The sequence below is a fragment of the Venturia canescens genome, chromosome 4 (genome assembly GCF_019457755.1).
Source record: "Venturia canescens isolate UGA chromosome 4, ASM1945775v1, whole genome shotgun sequence".
NCBI lineage: Eukaryota > Metazoa > Arthropoda > Insecta > Hymenoptera > Ichneumonidae > Venturia > Venturia canescens.
In genome coordinates this window covers 7,448,789-7,469,561 of record NC_057424.1, presented here as the reverse complement: position 1 = coordinate 7,469,561, position 20,773 = coordinate 7,448,789, and the positions used below count along the sequence as shown (strand labels likewise).

The 20,773-nt window shown below is 44.9% G+C and overlaps 1 protein-coding gene across 6 annotated transcripts in view; it reads right to left on the bottom strand.

Annotated features, from left to right (window-relative positions):
- The window catches only part of pxb, a 289,206-nt gene that overhangs the window by 52,093 nt on the left and 216,340 nt on the right, over positions 1-20,773 (bottom strand). The window lies entirely within an intron of this gene.

Here is a 20,773-nt window from a genome sequence, read left to right as displayed (position 1 = left end):
AATTCTACTCACATGCACGCACACCGACGTAGGTTTTGTGCATACTGAGGTTACTTGCCACGTGTACGGAATACAACCCCGGGCGGCATGTTCGGTTTTGTGTTTGTCGGATATATATATATGCGCGAGAAATGCGTAAAACGTCGCCATAAACGAGGATTCGCGGCACACGTAACGCATTCGTGTGTTGCATAGACAGGTCGAATGGTAGAAGCTGAAAGGGCGTATCCGTGGAGGATGCAGCGAGGAAACTCACGCGTTTTACAGTCCTTTGATAAACTATCATTTGATGGGCGCCTCGTTCGGGTCGTTATTTAGCAAGGTCGAAGAATGCGCGATACGCGGAGCTTTTACACGAGGCGTTGTTCGATATTCATACGATATCGGTACACGCAATATTTATTCCGTCAGGCTATAAACTACGAATTAATGCAGGGGCGTTTACGCATCACCTTTATTCGCCCGTTAACCATTCCGAGGCCCTTAAACTCGGGGCAGCGGTCAAAGGAAAAAATGTTCTCGCGATATAATAAAAGCACGCGCCCGTAAACATACACGCCTGAGGGAAAATAACGCAAACTGGTGCAACCGGGATGATATGTTGTCACGAAAAAATGAAGGGGCAGAGATAGATCGATGTAAGAGCGATATAAGCAATGACTCGGGTGTAAAATTGCGTCTGTGCAACGTCCTTTTCTCTCCTCGGGTCAAAGCATTTGCCGCAAAATACGGTGCGTTACTACCGTGGCCGGTGCGCGCCTCTTTTTTCGTGTTAATATGCTCGCGGAGGTGTGCAATGTAGCTGGTTCGAGTCTCGCAGTGAACTCACGTTCTCAAGGCTGAGACGCCTCTTCTATGCGCTCGCACTCACCGGCTCGCTCCCTCGTTTCAAGCGCTTTTTAAAAAGCGAGCTTTTCGGAAAGGCTGAATGCCTGAAATGCACTCTTCGCAGTTTTCTCCTCGATAGGATTTGAATACCGGAGATTTCCGAATGGTTCATATATTGAAAATTATTCTCATATACAGAGCAACAATGCGCCGCGCTGTGCGTGGTTTTAAGATATTCGAGGAATGTTCCTACGAAAATTCGTTGCTCAAAGAGCGGACTCTCCGAACGCGAAATAAAACCAGGGGAAGCGAGGAATTTCGTTGGCTATATGCGGAGAAACGAAAAAATTGATGGAATTTTTGGATCACCGAAGTAAGAAGAAGGAAGAGATTGGTATGTGGTTTCGAAGGAACCTCGGTCCTCCGACGCTAAGACGAGCGAATACAACCGCGTACGCGCCACGTATCGGCCATTACGTTCGTCCCTTTTTCTCTCTCTTTTTTCCATCACTCCTTTATTTATTATGGATAATCCCAAAATTGGATTCCACAGCGAGGGTGGTTTGCTCTATTGCGATCGTTATGCGACCAATAAAGGGACGGGTCAGTGGTACAAACCCCTCGGAAGTACGAGCTAACCAGCAGAAAGAGGCTCTTCCCTTCCGGCTTTTTTCACTGTGCACTAAATACCAATTATATACTTGTTCGTGTACCTCTTGTTGCGTGCTGGTTGGAACGCCTAAATAGTGCAGGTGCAGAGAAAAGCGTGTTTCCCTTGAAACAAATAAAATTCTCACCAATTTTTTCATGCCGATCGCGAAATGAGAGAAAAAAGGAAACAATAGCTCGCTCTCGGACTCGACGAAAAAAGTTACGAATTGAACCCAGGAGGCAGAGACTAATGCAAACAAACTGGAAGGGCGAGGCATGAGAAATATGGGTAAATTTGTAAAAAAAATGACTGTCGTTACGTTTTGCGATGAATGTATGCACGCGCGCGCGCACAACAGCGTCAAGAAAGTGTGTGTATCATCCGCGGGAGAAAAGTTTTCATGATTCGTTTGTTATTTTTCTTGCGCCCGGGTCGCGGACGACGCGGCGGGGCCGCTCGCCGAAGGGGCGTTATAACGCGAAAGAAGATTGGACTGGCGCCAGCGTAACTCGATTTTCGTGTTTGCAGTACTTTTTCGCTTCCTTTCCCAATTTCGCGCCAATTTTTGTGCTCTTTTTACTCTTCATTTCTTTGTTCTTTCGGTGCTTCTCAATTTCGTGATGTTTTATTTTCATTGCTCACACCCTCGAGCCCTTTCGCGAATGCGGAAAGTACGCGGGGACCTCGGGGACGCGACGGAGGGCCGAAGTCTCTGAAAATTTCGTTCGACTACTCTCTTGGACACGATTTCATCGCTTTCGCGGGGGAGAAAAAGCACCGGTTTTCCAGTATGTCCGACCAGTCTCCGCTCACCAGGAAAAGAATGAGTGGAAGAAATTTGGGCGAAGGAGCAAGTGGAAAAAGCCTTTTCAGGTCCATCCACCCCGGTTTGCAGTTTTGGACTCGCGCGTCCTCTCGAGTGTGCTAACGGGTCGTGTGTTCTTTCGCTCCGTTTGTCACTCGAGGCGATGCCAAGAAATCCCAACTTTTTTTTTTTTTTATTATTCTCCGACTAAAAAATAAGGCATCATTAGACAAAAATTTGTTCGAAAGACCGCGATCGTAATTCAATAATTTAGAGAGTGGCAATCGAGAGCCTCGAAATTTTCGGAATAAAGCTTTTATTAGTGGATATATTCGCGAGGCGCGTTGACCTCGTGATGCTTTATAGGCCCGAAACGTGGAAGGCGTGATTAAAAGCTGACGCGAAGGAGAACTCAGTCTTGGCGCTTCCGTGCGGCTTCCGAATGTTTAGCGGGACTCCGCAGGGAGAAACATTCCAGACGGGTTTTAATATCGCCTGTCATTTCGTCTGATTCGTCCTTCTCTATTTGTCAGTCCCTCGCCCTCCGGAATATGAGTCCTCTTACTCACTTTACCTCACGTGCACGACCGTGCGTTTCAATATATGTATTGGGCTCCATGAAAATACTCGTCTCTTCTTCCACCCGATGGATCCCATCTAAAATCCTCCAGCCCTTTTCGTCGCTCCCGCGGGCTTCGTGAAATCCCTTCTCCCCGTCCGCCTCGCTCGCGCCTTCCTTTTTTTCGACGCACCAATTGTTTTTGATATTCGAAACGGAACGATATATAACTCACATGGAACATCGACTTCCATCAGGAAAAAGTGGTAGAGAGAGAGAGAGAGAGAGAGAGAAAATGCCCTTCAATTTTCGACAGTGATGCACGTCGTCGAAGCTTTCACACTCTGCAGTACAAATCTTTGTCATTTCACTTTATTACCCCGAGTGAATCAGTAGGGCGAAGTCACACGTGTAAGCGAACGGAGTGTAAACTGAAAGTGGAAAAAAGAGTGTGGGTAATAAGAGTATCGTACGGAAAGTGCATTTTCACAGGCCTTTATTGCGTCATCGCGTTAAGTTTTCAACGATTCTTCCCTCGATTTTTCCATTTTATTTAGCCACGCGTTTAGCCTGTCGAATGTCAATGGGAACACTGCGATTTCACGAAAGTCCAGATCTCGTTATTTGATTTTACTAAATTTGTCGTATCGTACTGAACCTCAATGCACATAATCGCGAATAAAGTTATAATCGTTCATTGAATTCGCATCTTCGATCGATGATTCTTGACATTGTTCAATGCCAATCAGAAGCTTTTGGCATCTTATCCAATTTGCCGTAACGATTCGTACCAGCGCGGCAGCGACCATTTCAAAAGGTTGAACAAACGCTGAAAACGCGACTATACGTACTCGCTCATATCGAATGAATAAACGTTTTCGAAGGAATGAAAAGTTCAACGAGCGCTTGCGTGCTGGAAAATTCAAGTTGGAATAACGCGGGTGCACCGCAAACCTGGATAAATGAATACTTCCGGTTAACAAGTTGCTGTCTTCGCTTCAATCGTACAGTTTCCAAGATATATGTAGACGTATATAAATATTTCAGTTCTAGAGTATCTAAGGCTGCTTTGTGGATTCCGTTGCACTTTAGAGAGGAAGTACCCGGAGCCGAGGAGTTCGCAGAGGCTCTCGGTAAAGCAGAAAGGGTGAATTACGTGTTGCGCGTATAACAAACGCGTTGCCAGCCGAAGGGGCAAGCAGCGTTGTTCGCGGTGGGATTTGCGCTAAAACCACGAAATCCCTTTTCCAAGGGCGAGAATGAAATCGAGTAGAATACGTGCGCGTATATACACATGTATGCGCGAATAACCTTTGCGAATCTCTCATTTGCAGCAATGAATCTTTAGACACGTTGTATATAGAATGCGTGCGCTACTTGACCGAGTTACTTCGAACAATGCACAAACTCGTGTTTCACGTGTAGAAGAAATTATAAAAATTACGGTACGATATTAATTTAAAAAAAAAAAAATACAAAAAATGAGGCGAAACTACAACGGCGAAAAACCGCAAGAATTTCTAAAAGAGAAAAAAAAACGCCGTGAATTATCATTTTTCAATTAAAAGTATTTCCGTTGAAAAAAAAGTGTTTAAAAACCGCGCGTTATGGAACGAAGAAGCGATCCAATTTTATGAATCGTTTCCATTTAATTAGAAAATTCTACCAACTTTTGGTCGGATTTAATGAAACATGTGCATGCGAGGCGAACATTTACGCGGCGCTTCCAAATAAAACACGCAATCTTGATGATGAAAAAAAAATCTGGAGTAAAGATTACAAGAACAGAGATATGGACACGAGAGACAGAGAATTGAGAAAGCTCTCGTTGCTAAGTGGAAATAGCGAAAATGAGAGTAAGCTCGAGTTGTCATGTGGAGGCTGCGTGTGGGATTATCTGGCAGGGTTTTGTTGGCGAAGCAAGACACGAAGGAGAACGAGGAGGGGGCGGAGAAGTGCAAGGGGAAGAGCCGCGGTGTTTCGCGAATATAACCGCAGAATGGTGGGTGTGTTTCGAGTCATACATACGAGTCGTTAGAGGAAGCAGGTGAGGGAGGCGGCAGTGCCGTTCTCCCTTTAATCTGGAAACGCGGGTATTTCCGGGGTTGAAGCGGGGCACACGAGGGTGAAAGCAAGAAAGGGCTGGCGGAGGAGGGTGAGGAGCGGGGAAAATCCATGGTGATGGGTGAGAATCAAACGGTAAATAAGAAAAGCAGCAGCAGGGAGAAAGAGAATGAGTTCTGACGTCGCGCGGGTTTTCTCCTGTGAGAGCAAAGAAAAGGGAGAGAAAAATGAAAAAGCACGAAAAATTCGTCAATCGAGATATATATTTTTCCACTTTTTTATGCCACCACTTGTGCTCGATCAGAAATCCTTTTTCCCCGTTTTTTCACCATTATTATTCGTTGGAGCGATTTATCGAAAAATGATGTTTTCTCGCACAGCGGTCATTTGCGGATGAAACAACGTCAAACGGGTTCCCGGTGCGCCCAATGCTTTTTGTTCTCGACCCCAAAATCGAGCTCCGCCTGCTCGAGAGAAATAATCGCAATGATTTTCACCCGTGAATATGGGATTGTGCTCGTCATCGACGAGGATTTATACGAGTTTGGTGGGGATTCGCTGAGCTATAGAATTCGATGATTAAATACGCGGTGATGTATCGTTGTTCGTGTGATGGACGCGCATCGATTGCATTATCATTTCATGCGGAATCAATATTGTTGGAGCAATTAGGAATCTCTGCAAGCGCGGAGCACTCAATCTGCGTTATCGATGATTTATCGTCAGAATGGAACGCGGCCACGCTCGCGCGAACAATCAACCGGAAAAGGCTGCCTCAAACGAGACGAATTTCCACAGTCTTTTTCCTCACACACGAGTCAAAAATCAGACGAGAATCTCGCACCGGTTAAACACTTCTCGATACAAAACTTCACCGAGCAAACGAGCACCTCGGCTTCAGACAGCGCGGTTACTGGGTTACGAATTCTGCACTTTCCCAAACAGATTACCCGCTGTATCTTCCTTCCTATTTCCCTCCGACTGCCTAATTCTCCCGATTGCTTTTGTCTTTCTCCGATCACATCTCTACTTGCATTCCTCATCTCTCTCTCTCTCTTGCTCTTCTCACGTCAGAAGAAAATGGATGACGCGGTCCCCGAGGCCTCGCACAGAAACCTAGAAGCTCCGAAGAGCAGAGGCGGTTAAGTTTTCGAGTGGTCGTGTCTACGGAGTTAGAAGTGGCATTAATTTCTAGCCAAGAGGGTGAAGAGGAAGAGAGAAGACGACGAGGAGCAGAGGGAAAGGCGCGGAGTCGGTGGGAGGGAGCCGAGAGGGAAGGAAAATTGAGGTCTTGGATGGGTACCTGGGAGAGCCTAGGGAACGTATACGTTCTCTGCGCTATTGAACGTGACGTCATTTATACGTATAGTTATATATCACTGTTGTAAAGGGCTCGTGTGTTGAGGGTTTCAAAGAGAGGATGAGAGAGTGAGAGTTGCCACGAAAGCAAGATTTCTGATCGGTCTGATAGCCTATTCAAATGCGGTGAGGTTCGTTTTGCTTAAATCTGTAACTTCTAAAGGCTATTCGACCCGACAATTAATTTTGAACGCGGCCGTTTTGTTTTTACACGGTGATTCGTTCCTCGCAGCTCACCTAAACATTCCTCGGTCTTTCCGTCACTTCAAATAAGCTACTCATCGCGAGCATAAAAAACAGCAGGAATTGATGGAATTAGAAAAACGGTTGACGGACCACCAAAGCTGTGTGTTGAGGTTTCAATTATTTCAGCATGTTCCACGATTCTGAGCACGTTAGTTGCAATTGCGTTCGCTGGAAAACTTGGTTATATACGAATACTTGAAGATTGAGAGGTAGCGTGTATTCTATTTTTATTATGCGCTTTCGAATGCGATGAAATTTTCGTTCACGCTTTTGTTTTTCGTTCGTTCTCTGTTTGTTAGCCCTCGTTAGTAGAATCGGAAAAATGGATCTCCCAAAGAACTGCACAGGTCGATCGAAGATTCGTGCAATGTTTTTCGTGGAGTTTCGATATTATTTTACGCGCATCCATGAATCCGTCGAGAGGGCAAGCCAATCAAGGGACCCGGCGTTATTTTCTAGCCTCAGGCTTCCGAAAAGCCTCGATGTTCCAACTTCATCTTCTCTCCTGTATACGTGGCTTCAATTTTAAACTTTATTTATCTATTTCGAGTCTTTCGGTGGTCTCTTGCTTTGCTCATCATCGGATACAGCCGCGGTTATACAGTCGAATGCTCACAAATGACCGGGAAAAATCAAAGCAAAGTACGACGGTCAACGAGCAAACGAGATTGGATCAGTCCCTGGGGAGGTCGCACTACGCTCAAAAAAATCTCGAGAAAAAGCTTCTTTTTCTCGCAAACAGCGTTAGATCGATTTCTCCACAATTCGAAAATTCATCGTAATTTTCAATGAGATTTCCTCAAGTTCTCGGGATAATGCGCGCTCACGAAGAGCCCCGAGGTCAGTGCATTGAGAAATTTCGTTCGGAGAAGATGGAAAATGAAAATGAAAAGTGGAAAAAAAGTTGCACATTCCCTGAGGCGGGGTGGAAATGGTTACATGGGTGCGTCGACACGAGGCTGCGTATAACGAGCAACGGTGCTCAACACAACTCTTCAACTTTTGCCTTTTTTCTTCGTATTTCTCGTCCCCTCTTTCTCGCTCTTGCCCGGTCGACCCAGTTGGCCGAATTACATTCGGAATGTTCCGCACTCGCGCACGCGGACACACACACACACACAGACACACATGCATATACGAACGTAAGAGAAATTTGTAGTGCTATGGCGAAAATAACTCCGTTTTTTACACGGTAATAATTAAAAACTCGTGCTCGAGTAGAGCAAAGAAGATATAAAAGAGCAAACATGGCGTACAGTAGCGGTGTTAAATAAAGGAAAAAAGAAAGCAGAAAACAGACCGTCGAGGATGCAGACCGTGTGTCCTACACACATAATGGTTTAGGAGTTGGCAAAAGGGGCAGAGAAAGAACTCATTCGTACGCACACGGCTTGACAATGAAGAAAACCCGAGACACGGAGATTTTTTTTTCGCCACTTCCATGCAAGATCGCATTTTTTATTGTGTTATTTTTTATCCACGAATTCGTTTCAGGCTGAAAATATATGAGTGCGGAATTGAATATTTTGCTTGTTTTTTTTTATTGGGAAAGAAAATTCGAGGGAAATTGGAGGAAACTAGGATTCCTTCAGCGTGTCGTATCAATCGCGATGGCGTTGCACGTGGGATCTCCAACTTTTGTTGGTTTTTGAGGCGAAAGTTAGAGCGGTCGATTCGACCTGAACGATCCCATGCGAGTAAAAAGCGTATCGCCTTTACAGTGAAGATGGCGTGAAAAGTGACGAGAAACGCACTGTAACGAGAGTCAATTTTTCGTCGCTGAAAGGAGCATAATCATGTGAATTGTAATTGTATAAGTTCGTCAGCAGTAATTAGGCGGATGGATAGAGAAAATGTGAAAACCGACGATTGGAGGCGCTCGCGTGTGTGGAATGATTCCTCGTGAATGAGGTAGAATAAAAAGATGATACTTTGGCTCGGCTCCGAGTGCGTTGTATGCGCCCGCGTGTTGGCTTATCGCAGAATGCAACGATTTTTATTTCAGCTCGCCCTGCTGCTCGCGTCGTAAAACAGCTCTCAGGCTTGAGAGGATTCATTTTTCGAATCCGCGTCCTTGACATTTGGGGCAGCCGAAGTCGCCTGTCGTCATTAAAAAATTGTTTATGTTTATCCACTCTCGCTGTTATTCCGGTCAGAATGGGTTCATCGGGAAGGAAATGCTTTGATTCGACGTTGAAAATCGTGCTCGACTCACGTTTATCGTTGACGTATTTTTTTTTTTTGCCTTCTTTGTCATTGTTTTTTGTAATTTTGATCAACTTTTACACACACTTTTCTTCGATTTGAAGTGTCGATAAAACCGACGCTCGTACTTTTAAGTGATTTATAAGGAGATGCCGATCGCTTGCGGTACACGCCAGATTAATCAGAAAATAGGAAATAGCGTTTGTGTACGTTGCCTCATCTCGTCGTTCTCTTCTTATCGCCGTCGATCTCTCGTGTTATTGGACGAGGGTTAATGCGCTTGGCGTACTCTGATCAGCGCGGGGATTTTGATCGGTGTGAGTGAGTGTCTCGAGAGCTTCGGCGACGCCGCACCACACTTGTAGTTGTTTCCTCGGGATGCGTTATTAATTATACAAGGTTAATTGGCTCCGGGGTCGTCGAAAGTGAATGCTCTCAATGTAACTGCCTTTCCAAGCGTGAGCTCTAATGCGTCACGTACGTACGAGACGAGGGCGAATCGAGCGACGAACGAGACGTTCATTAATATCATAATCCGTTTCATTATTTTTTCATTCGATTGTTTTCCTCTTCCGAGAAGCGGGAGAGCCATAAATTAGAGTAGAATTCCAGTGGATAAATGACGCGGAAAATTGGCAAAACGCTCTTGTCAAAAAATAACGAGGAAAATGAATTTTTCGTCGAATTTTCTTAGCCAAGCGACGAATTAGCATCAATGAATCGTTCCATTTCGAAATTGCAATTGGATTCCAATGTTTTCATTGCAGTCGAAGCAGCCGATAAAAGGATGAGAGAGAAATCAAGCGGGTTATAGCGGAAATTCCGTAATTTTTTAGCGTTTAGCTCACGATGTAAAATATAACCGACTGAACGTTATGAAATTCTGATAATTCAGGGCGGAATCCAGAGCCTGCTTGCGTTCCTCGTGTTTATTTAGCTTCATCACCTTTACGACGCGCAAATGTAGTGGCTGGAGGAAAAAAGTAAAGTGCCTTTCGTATTTCTCGTTCTACCAATTAACTCGTATTTTTCCGATAACTCGTTCATCGACTGAGAGGCCGAGGTCGCGGGTGAGGATCGACGATCCGCAATATTCGTAATGCTTTTACGCCTTTTCCCTCTCGCGCCCTTTCTCACTCTTGTACGCAATAATTGTTGCTTATCGGTGGAGAGAAGAAATGCCCGTCCGTCAATCATCGCGGAGGTTACAGACTCGGGGATATTCTCGGAGACTTCGCTCGACGAGAAGAGTACAATGTGGCGAAGGATTTAATAATTGGAATTCTCAATTCAAATATCGAGAAGTTATTTTATATTCTGAGAAACGGAATAGAACACTCGCGGCCTCGGTTATCCGGGCGCCTGCTGGCTGAATCTCCAAGCGCGGCGGATTTTCGATACACAATTTTATTGCCAGGATGATGTTGCTCCGAAGTGTGCGTATATATTAAAAAATAGCTGCAAGTATCGTCGGGAAATCCTCGAAGCAATAGCGAGCTCTCGAGAGTTTTCTCTTTCACCGTTTTTTGCCGCGAAGCGGAGTATAAAAAAAAATGGTTATCTTCGTTTCTTCGCTGCCGCACCCTGCTTTGCCCCTAACCCTATGACGATATTCGAAAAGCGCTTTAGCCTTGTGCCGCTGGTTTGATGCACTCGAGAAAGTCTCGGAATGAGACAGAGATGACGAGCGGGGCTCGGAGCGTGCCGGAGCTCGAGGTAGCATAAAATATATACAAAGTTTAACAATCAGTATAGCAAAAAACATTCCGAGACTCGAAACGTCGCAGCGAAGCCCGCATTTCCTGAGATTTTTCGAGAGATAAACGAACTTTGGCTCCTTCCACGAACCCGGGGCTTAAATCTCGTCGCGTCTAGAAAGTCGGGATGAAGGAGCTACGCGAACGATGAAGAAACAAAATATGTTCGCAATTGTAATAAAACCCGCTAGTATAGGGTACTGCACAATCCCAAATAAATTGAGGAAAAAATCTTTGAAATCCTGTACGCGAGAGCTCAGCGGGAAGCATTCCATTTTATTCCAGTTTTCCAATAGATTTCTGGCATTTGTCACCTTTTTTAGCGACCGCGGAATGCAAATATCCCTCCCCCGGAGTACATACCGAGGCGAAAGAGAATCTCGATCGAATCAATCAAACGGTCTCGTGGAATCTCGACGTTCAACCGCCCGTCAAACATTTATTTCATCGAATGAAAAATATTTTGCGCTAATTCAACGATATCGAGTGCGATATTCGACGAATAATTTGTGCCGCTAAACAGTTTTTAAGCAACGAAATAGACTTCGCTCAAAATTCGCTTCGCAGCCTCGGTAATTTTGACGAAACTTTTCACTCCGCATACGAGAGGATCGTGAATCCATATTTCTTCGCTCACCGCTGTCTTTTATTCATCCAACTGGAATTCGCATCGGGACGAGCACCGTGTGTGATTCGGGGCGTTTGTATTTCGTAGATCCATTGCTCTCGCAGTGTTGTCGTACGCCACACACCGGCCCGCGGAGCTCTAATTATAATCCGGTTGCACCGCACTGCGCCACGTAGTAGAGGCCTATACGACGAAAAGCGACGAAAAGGCACGTCCAAAAAGGAAAGAGCGGAGCGGCACACGAGGGCTGAGGCTTGTACCGTCAAGTGAGACCGAACGCGGGCGAGAAACAAGAGGAAACGAGGCAAAAAAATCAAAGCAGACATAGAAAATCCATGGCGCGTGCACGCGCATTGTTCCACCAAGTGTACATACCACACGTGTGCAAACTGCATTTTCTAAGCGAGCGTGCACCCCTTTCCTCCTTCCTCTTGCCGCGCTGGCATTGTTTCACAATTGCGTACGAGAAACGGGGAGAAAAAAATACACTCGCATTGCGCACTTATCGAGAGCTGCTCCGCTAAACGATAATATTAGTACGACGTCTGTGCCTGTCGGAACACCGCGGAGGTGTGTGCGAATGCGTCATGATGAACGCTGATCTTTAAAAAAACACTTGAAAAAAGAGGTTAACTGGAATAAGGGGAAACGTCGGAATCGCAGATCAGATGAGTCCTTTCGTGTTCGCGGCGAAATTTCCAGTACTCGTGGAGGGTCGCCGAACATCTAGTTTGTCAAGTTTTCGTTCGTCAGTTTGTCGAGTTTAGTTCAGTAAACTCCGCACGTTGGAAAAGTGCTTTTTGTAGAATATATTTTTTTGTCCAGGCAACAGAATTTGGAGGGAATAGCAAAAAAGCTATTTCGAAACGAAACTTGATTGGAGCCGAAAAAAAACAGTTGATTGTGTAGCAAGAATTTTTGGTTGAGCTTATGTTCAACGGAATATTCGGATGTTTCAGCGAAATGTGTTTCATTTTTTTCGTTGGAATTGAAATAGAGAATAATAAATGCGTACCGAGGATTAGTAGAGGAGCGTAACTCACGATTGGTTAACGACTGGTGCGCTGATTATTAAAAGCGGCAACGAACGCGGAGTGCTCGGCATAAAAATACACGAGTCGAGTTTGGAAAAGCTTCGGATTTACAACGAGGCGGCGAGCGTTATTCGTTAAGCGATTGGCACAACGGTCGGGATAAAAGGAGGAATGAAAAGTGGAGTGAAATAAATATGAGTTAATCCGTCGATAATGAAGTGGTGAAAAAATCCGGATTAATGTTCGATGGCGGACGCGCGAGGAGAAATGTTACGTAACAATGGTAATAATAAACCTATCGCGAGTGTCTCGAACGTTCAGCACAAATATGTTACTCCGATCGAGAGCAATCAGAGCGCGAGGAGAAAAAAGCCGCGTGGCGTAGGCGCGAAAGACATTGGGGTTGACGCTTCGACGAGAGACATGTTCTTGTCCCACATAACCGCACACGCAGCCGAAGCCTGCTCGTACATATGAATGTCACATACGAGCTATATATACGAAAGTCTCGGAGGCAAAGCCCGCGCGGATTAGCCGTTGATTTATGCAGAACGATAACTGCGGGCGCGGGAAGCCCGCTCCGGTCGTCGGGAGTCATATCTATATAAGCCGAAACGGTCCGAACCGAGCGAGGGTAAACTACTGGCTAGCGCTGCTCGATTCGCATTCGTCGGGTCCGACAAGATCGCGGGAGGGAATGAGGGCGCTAGACTCGAAGCCGCAGCCAGGAATTATGATTTATATAGCGAGAGCTAGCTCCAGAAATTCGTGGCGAGCATTTGGAAGATTGTTCGATCGTGAAATTCCGAGGGAAAAATTCAAATCAGATGTGCTCTTGTGTCATCGACGATCATGAAGATTAGTCAATTAATTAACGGAAATATTGAATCCGTGGGGGTGTCGTGGGAGGAGGATCGAACCGATCGCGATTTTCATGCCTGCGCTGCTTCGCGACGCGGTCTCGATATAAATCGGGGCGTGCACAATTGTTTATTAATTACACTGTAAAAAGAAATCGCTGCAACAACCAAATGTCTTTGGTGGATACTTTCATGATGTTTGATTTAACTAAGATCAGCACTTGAAACATTTGCTTATTTCTACTTGATTCGCATACACATTTGCGATATATTTATTTGAATATCAAGTACCGAAGTATCCAAACGGTTTTGTTGAGAATGTGATGGATATATATTGTAAATCGAATCGTACTGGTCAGTTCAGTACAACTCAAAATTCGTTGAAAAGTGTTATGACTCTAGCCAACATGATTTGTGAAAAATAACAAATAAATTGGATAGTCGGATTTTTTATTCGTGTAGCAACAAAATCTCATCGATGACGAGAATACCAAATATCAATCGTCAATACAATAAATGTCTACCTGCGGAAAGGAAGTTAACCCTACACCTCATGTGCCTTTTTTCATACCCTCAACCTCATGACCGGGGTTTGAACGCACCCCACTCTTTTTCTGCTTATAAATCCGGGTCCTACGATGCTAAACTGACTTTATCCTACACCATTTTCTTCGTTTTTTTATAACGAAAAGAATGAGGTACGATAAAACTAATTTCAATTGAATTTATATATAAAAAAATCCGTCGATAATCAGTCGATAATGTCGCTTGTTAGGACGGGAGCGTAGTTTGAAGTTCGCGTGGGGTGTGCTCACACCCCAGTCATGCGTTCTAGGGTTAAGTATATTTCATGTGTAATTTAGTTCTTGGTACGAATAAATAGTCTGTAATAAACATAGTTTACAGAAGTGTATCGCATAAATGAATTTCCTATATATTGCTTTGGACATAATAAACTTAAAAATCCTCATTTCTTGCCGGAACAAATAGTTATTTACAAAAGGGAATCGAGCTCGGAATCGAAGTAGCAAGATTCAGGACGCGAGCAAAGTGTATACGAAGGGGGTTGCCGCAGTGGTTTTGCTGGCACGTACAGGGTGAAATCCGAAAGTTGAGACACCGCCGAATGGATGACCGGAGCGGGAGGCTCGTGTCTTGCGATCTCCACCGAATCTCTACTTAATGAATCGCTTGCGATGCTCTTATAATCTGTTTGATATATGTTTTAAGCTTCGTGTCGACAATATACGTGGAGTATATTGTCGATATATAGATTACTTTTGTCCTATGGATTTACACAAGCACACACGCATGCACGCACACGCGCACGCACATCTAGATTTATGTACGAAATATATATCATAGCGGAGCAGGACACGCGTATCGTTAGGGCTTTATATCGCTTTGCACACATGACCGCGCTGCGGTTATATACGCGTGAATTTATAACAGCAGCCTCCAAGTTGGAACGACCGTACTTAATCGTAAAATATATGTTGATAAGCGACGGGCACAATGACGTTCGAACGATTAGTTAAATCCTTTAGAAATGGGAAAAGGAGCGCACGCGGATGAGATGGGCGGAGAGAAAGGTATTTTTAACGGAGCCAATAAAGAGCTAAAAGTTGCGTTACTTTTATAACGATTCGATCGAAAAAATGTCACGTATCGACTCCCGAAGGGGCGGGTTGATTTTAGTCAGCGTTCGCGCGCGTTCGATTATTAGCTGAATAATCCCACTCGCGTGTACTGTTGCGTTTATTCAAAATTCCTATTTTCTCGATCCAATGAATTGCTTTCGAAAGAGAATATACTCGTGGGTACTGAAACATTAGGTTGCAGGTGTAAACAGCGCCGAGTTTTTTCTCTCTCGCTCGTACTTTTGACTACTTGAAAGTACACATTTTTTTCTCGCTCTTGTCCTCTTGTATTTCGCTACATTTTCAATCGTTTTTCCCTCCCTCTCTCTCTCTCTCTCGCTCTAACTCTTTATATCCCGGAGTATTACCGAGACTTTTTTCGTGCCGCTGCATCCCCGGCGATTATCCTGTTTTTGCCTCTCGCGCGCGCTCCATCCAACAGTGCTTACTTCCCACCGTTACGTGCATGCACCCAGCCCACCGTTGTCTCTATGTTTGTATACACGATCTGTAATCGTTTTGTTTTTATGCCGTACGTATTTTCTACCTACTGAGTAATACGGTAGTGCGGAGAAAAATCCGCCATGAAAGAGAGAGGAAAGAGAAATGCGAAGAGCGAGAAAGAGAGAGGATGAAAAGGGCGCGATCGGTGGAGATGGGAAAATGACAAAAAATGTATATCATTTTCTCGACGCTCTTCTCGCAGTCTCGCCTCTCGTGGACAACGCTGTTGTGCATTTCCGACGAATTCCATGTACATTTTTATGTACACCGGGCGAGTACGAGCGTACACTTGTATAGCTGTATTAATGTATTTTTCATTTTATTTTTCTCTCCCCAGTTTCGTCCATCGTCCGATCCTTTTTTTCGCAGTCTTTCCGAATGTCCCGCGAGACGTTGCCGGAAACAAAGCGGATTCTCAGGCGTAATAAAGAGATACTATGGAGGCACGACTCGCCCGGTATAAAAACGTATCAACTCGAGCTCCCGCGACTTCTTCGTCCTTACATCCCTCCTTCCCTCTTCCGCGTATCCCTTTATCAACACCCGCATATTTTACACGCTTCTCCTCGTTTTTTCCTCCTTTTTTCCTCCTTTTTTCCTTCATTCTCCTTCTGCTCCCATTTCCACGATAAACCTGCTCGCTTTACCCCTCCCGCCTGTTTCTTTGGCTGTGCGCGCGTGCGATGCGTAATGCACTGAAAAATACGAGTACGACACCCCTTTGAAGTACTTTATCTCACAGGAATAAAGGGACGAGAGAGAAATGTTGTACAGCCAACTTTTCAAACTGATATACAGAAATAAAGTTCCCTGGGGAAAAAGGCCTCGCGTATCGACTCTGCGCGAGTGGAAAAAGTTGGTACAATTGTCCCAATTAAAAACTTGCGATTATTCGCGACCCAGCGCGGCGAACAAACGGAAGAGCGACGGGAGAAATGCCGCTCTCCTGCTCTCGGAAATCGAGAAAACGAGGGTCAGCCCGATCTTCGGATAAGCATGTCTCGAAATGACAGAGCTGCACGATAGCAAATTGCAGAGGAGGATAATATTAAGGTTCATAAACTTTCATCAAACTATAGGTCAAAGAAAGTCTGGAAAAAAGCACGTTGCAGAATTGCCAGTTTTCTTAGCAACGTCGAGCTGCGTGTATGCATGTGTTCGTACGAAAGGTAAAGTCTCTGTGCAAAGGGAATCGTTGGATAGTCTCGAAGGCACAAAAGCTGCATGGTATCGTGGGTGCCACTCGCATAATTCAAATCTAAACTTGTCCAATTGCCTGCGCGTACTCCTTGCATTATGTCCGTTGAGGTAATCTAAACTTTTGCTCGCTTCTATATAATCCCTCCCTCTCGCTGCGAGAGTTGCCATGTGCAGCCATCGCGTTTCCAGACGTGGATATACACAGCTTTTATATTTATATATTTTTTCATGTATATGCACTCACTTTCGCGTGCATACATCAGAGCTTTACTGCTTATTACGTACTTTTCTCGATGTCGAGAGTTCGAGTCAAGATCATCGATTCGTGCCCGACCGTGCATTACGTGCGAGCCGGTAATCCCTTCGATTTTTCTAAATTTAAAAGTCATTTGGTGTCGGAAGTGCTGGCAGGAAGAATTATTGTGGCTTTCGCCGCGATTCCGCGTATATCCGTGAAGTTCGCCGTGTTGAAATTTATTCGAAAAATATTTCAAAATAATGTGTGTGTGTGTGTGTGTGTGTGTGTTTTTTTGCTTTTTTCTTTTTTTCAATTGAAATATTCCGCCGAGTCAAGAAATCGGAATCGATTTCGCGGCTCGCGAAAGTATCGGCAAAATTCGCGACGCAATTTACACCCCATCGGCTACATATTTAATGAACTGAGCTTCCTTTTTTGCTGCTCCCGGTGTATACACATCGGAGAAATCGAGACGCGCGGACCATTCGGGGGATTAAAGCCGCACCGAGGGAGAGTTACGGATCTGACAGGGAAATGAGAATTCCAATTTCACGCAGTTGGACCAAACGGACGGAGGAGAGCCGGGGAAAGGCTGAGGGGGAGGGAGATACAGGAAAAGGGGAGAGTTCGAGTCTTTGAACGCAGTGAAATAATCCCGCAATAACCAAGACCGCACCGCAAGCTCAACGTGAAAAGAGAGTTGTGCAAAAAAAGTGGAATAAAAAACTACGAGAAAATGTGTTCGAAGACAGCTGAAAAGCGAGATCCGATTTTGACGCTGATTTTTCACATTTGGATCGTTAAGGTAGTTCACGCACGAAAGGATTTTCTTAAGAAAGTCGCGCAATTTGCACAGGCTTAAATGGGTAGTCGACTGACACGCATGTCAAATTTTAAAGGGTTCGTCTTATCGGTTATTTAAATAAACGTGTTTAAATATGAAGAAAAATACACAGGGGTAAAGGGACTACGCGTAAACAATTGTTTATCTTTCCATATACGAAGTTTATGAAAAAGTACACAATAACAATGAAGTATATATAATAATGGGGATCTGGGAGAAAATTCGAGTCTTACTAGTAATAAAGATATATGACGTTAAAGATTGAACGAAATTGGTAAAATGAGCAGTCGTAGCCTCACATTTTTAAGACTTTTTTCTTGATCCATTTCCATAGGGACGAATGAAATTTTAATTAACAATTCTGACATTAATTTAAAGTGATTGTATATCGTTAATTAGCAAGTAAAAATCGACCGAATTTAGACACCCATAAAATACGATTTTACATCCCCCGAAGATTGTACGAATGTCACGAGTTCGATAGAAAATTGGAAAAATTATGGAATGTGCATAGAGATGTGAGACGAAAAAAAGTCACGAAATCGTTAAAGTCTCTGTCCTCTCGAGTTAACTCCAAAGAATTCTCACGTTCATTACCCCACATACTGCTTGCTTCGAAATTGAAGTGACTCCGCGGTCTGCATCTTCTTTCGCATAGCCATTATGATTATTATTTTTTCCCCGTCAAACTACTCCCACATTCTTGTTCGCACAGTTCCGTTCATCAGCTTGATTGCACCACGAAGCTCGTGAGATTCGAGTGATCCTGCTGCTGCTGCTGCTGTGCATGTGATCACTGATTATCCGAAGGGTCTTGATTAATTAACGGTTCACTTGTCATCTCGATAATCAAGGATCTGGTAGAACATTCAATTACTTTATCCTCGCTAATTAATGGATAGACACTCTCGAGAGCAGCAGCAGAGCTGCCGTGAAACTTCTGTTAAAATGTCACAATAAGTGAATTTTTCATTAACGAAACATTGACTTTGATAGAATTTTGATTCAATAGATTCGATCCCTCCCTAAAATTGTGTGCGAAAGGTCCTGCTGGTGCTGGAAGAGCAACGAAAAATAGCAAAACTTTGATGCTCCCGGCAGTCCGAAAATTCGTCGCTCGTTCCCTCGAAATTTTAAGCCCTTCTCGTTCAGTTTCGCGTGCCCAAAAAGACGGTCTTATTCCCGTAATATTTTTCTCTCAGCGCGTATCTAAATGTCGAATTTCAGAAAGGTTTTCTCGAGCCTATTTCCATGCCTGCGGATTTCGGAGAATAAATAGCCTTCCGTCTCTTTCTTTCTCGCTCGCGTCTCCAATTACGCGTAATGATGTAAAATTGTCGGGCGATAATGGGTGAGTTGCCGCGCGGGTTGTGACGCTCCAGAGATGACACGTGTTCGCTATTAATAGAGGCTGCGTCTTGTCTCTCGGAGTCCGGGATCCATGTGTGGACCAAAACATGCACAGTTGGGTGTGTGTACGCGCTGTTTTTATCCGCGGTGTCGCGCAAAGGGGCAGCGCGCTGTCTAAAGAATACGAAGCGAGTGGTGGATTCAACGGGAGGAACGCCCCGCGTGTGTGCTGCTCGATGTCTAATACAAAAATGGCTGAGTCCAAACAAAAAGGAGCCGAAAAATCGAAAAACAAAGGCGACCCGGGGGGAGAAACGAAGAGGGAAGAGTCGGCGAGAGAGAGAGAGAGAGAGAGAAAAAGAGGAAGGCTGAAAGACGGAGAGGAAACGGTGCTATGGCGCCTGTCAGGATAAATACGCTTCTTCGAGGTCTCTCTGCTGTGTCTTTCCCTTGACAAGCGTTAAAGACAAAACTGAAACAGTATATATCGTGTCATCATTGCTATACGAGCAGAGAACTTTTTCCCGTCTCTTTTTCCCTCCTCGTCGTTCATTTATTTTCTTTCCATTTCTCGAGATATCTGCGTTGCTTCATCCCATATACGAAAACCAGAGGCAAGCAGTTCCCGAGAATTCCGTCAAGTGTATTCCAGTCCCGTCGTTCAAGACGCACTAATTTATGTAAGCTCTGATATGTGTGCGTCGGGCTGAAAAGCTTGAAGGCTGCTTACATCGCGATTAATTTATTTCGACGTTCAAACAAATTTGTTGAACCGACCGAGGCATTCCGCTCGAGAAAGGGTGGCGAAGCTTTTCCTCTGTCTCCTGCCCCGACTCTTCGCCCCCTCTCGTGCCCCTTTCTCTCGTCTCGACGGGCCAACACAACTCTCAAAACATGCGAGACTGCGTGCTCGATTGCGGAGGTGGATAAATAAAAACAGAAGTGTCACACGAGCCTTCGGATTGAGAGATGCGCGCAGAGATGCTGCGGGGCGGCATCCAAAATTTGTTTGTACCCATGTGTTTTTTATCGTGACAAGACGCCTCGAGTCTTTCCCCCCTAGAAAAGCAACGAGCCCGCTAATCGATTTTCCAGAAAAAAATCATCCGTCGATTCCTCATTTTATTTTTCCGCTCCCCGCGACCTTAAACTCCCAGCTAAATGCGCGTCCACGCTTCCTTTTCCGAAGGGGAAACCAAAGGTTCGCGCTCTTTTGACGCGCGAGTGCGCGCGGGCCTAAAAAGAGGGTACGAGCACGAGATCCCAACGGGATTTCAATCCCTTTGTGACATTTACGTTTACGCTTATGGGCTATTTGTCGTGTGTGGTCAAGTTCGGATTCAAATATGACGGCTGAATATACGTATATTTATGCAGAATCTATCGCATAATGTTGAGGGGTTGACGATTTTAAGTCCCTCCGCAAGCAAATCCTTGTGCATCTATTCGCAGACGGGTGGATTTACGCACACACACACACACACAAATGTTTGTGGAATCGCTTGTGTACGAGTTTCCGTTCATTCAGCCTCGAGTGAACGAGATCCTTATTATGGCTGGACTCTTCAAAGCAATATCCTATCCGATACAGAAGAGAAACGCCGGTGCACGTTGTCGAGCGACTGATTGATCTGACCCTCCCCGTCGACTGCCCCCTCCCCCTTGATGCCGTCGTACATATAATACATCGGCGTAGTTTCACTGTTGTACATGCACATTCTATCGAGAACTCTTTGAAATTGAGGACGGAAGAGAGCTCGTAAAAAGCTCATTTTCTTTCTCTTTATCCTGCTCCCCCCGTTATATTTGTGCAAATTTTCTTTTTCTTCGTCCTTGCGATCGCGGCGCGGGGATCAGTTTGATTTCTGTGCTGGGACACACAGCTCATCACGAGATTCATGCGCGCATCAACGGATACTCGTAACGACGGGAAGCAGCGCGTGATATCGACGTCGCGTTGATCGATCGTGATCGAGTGCGCGGGACGACTCGCGGGACCT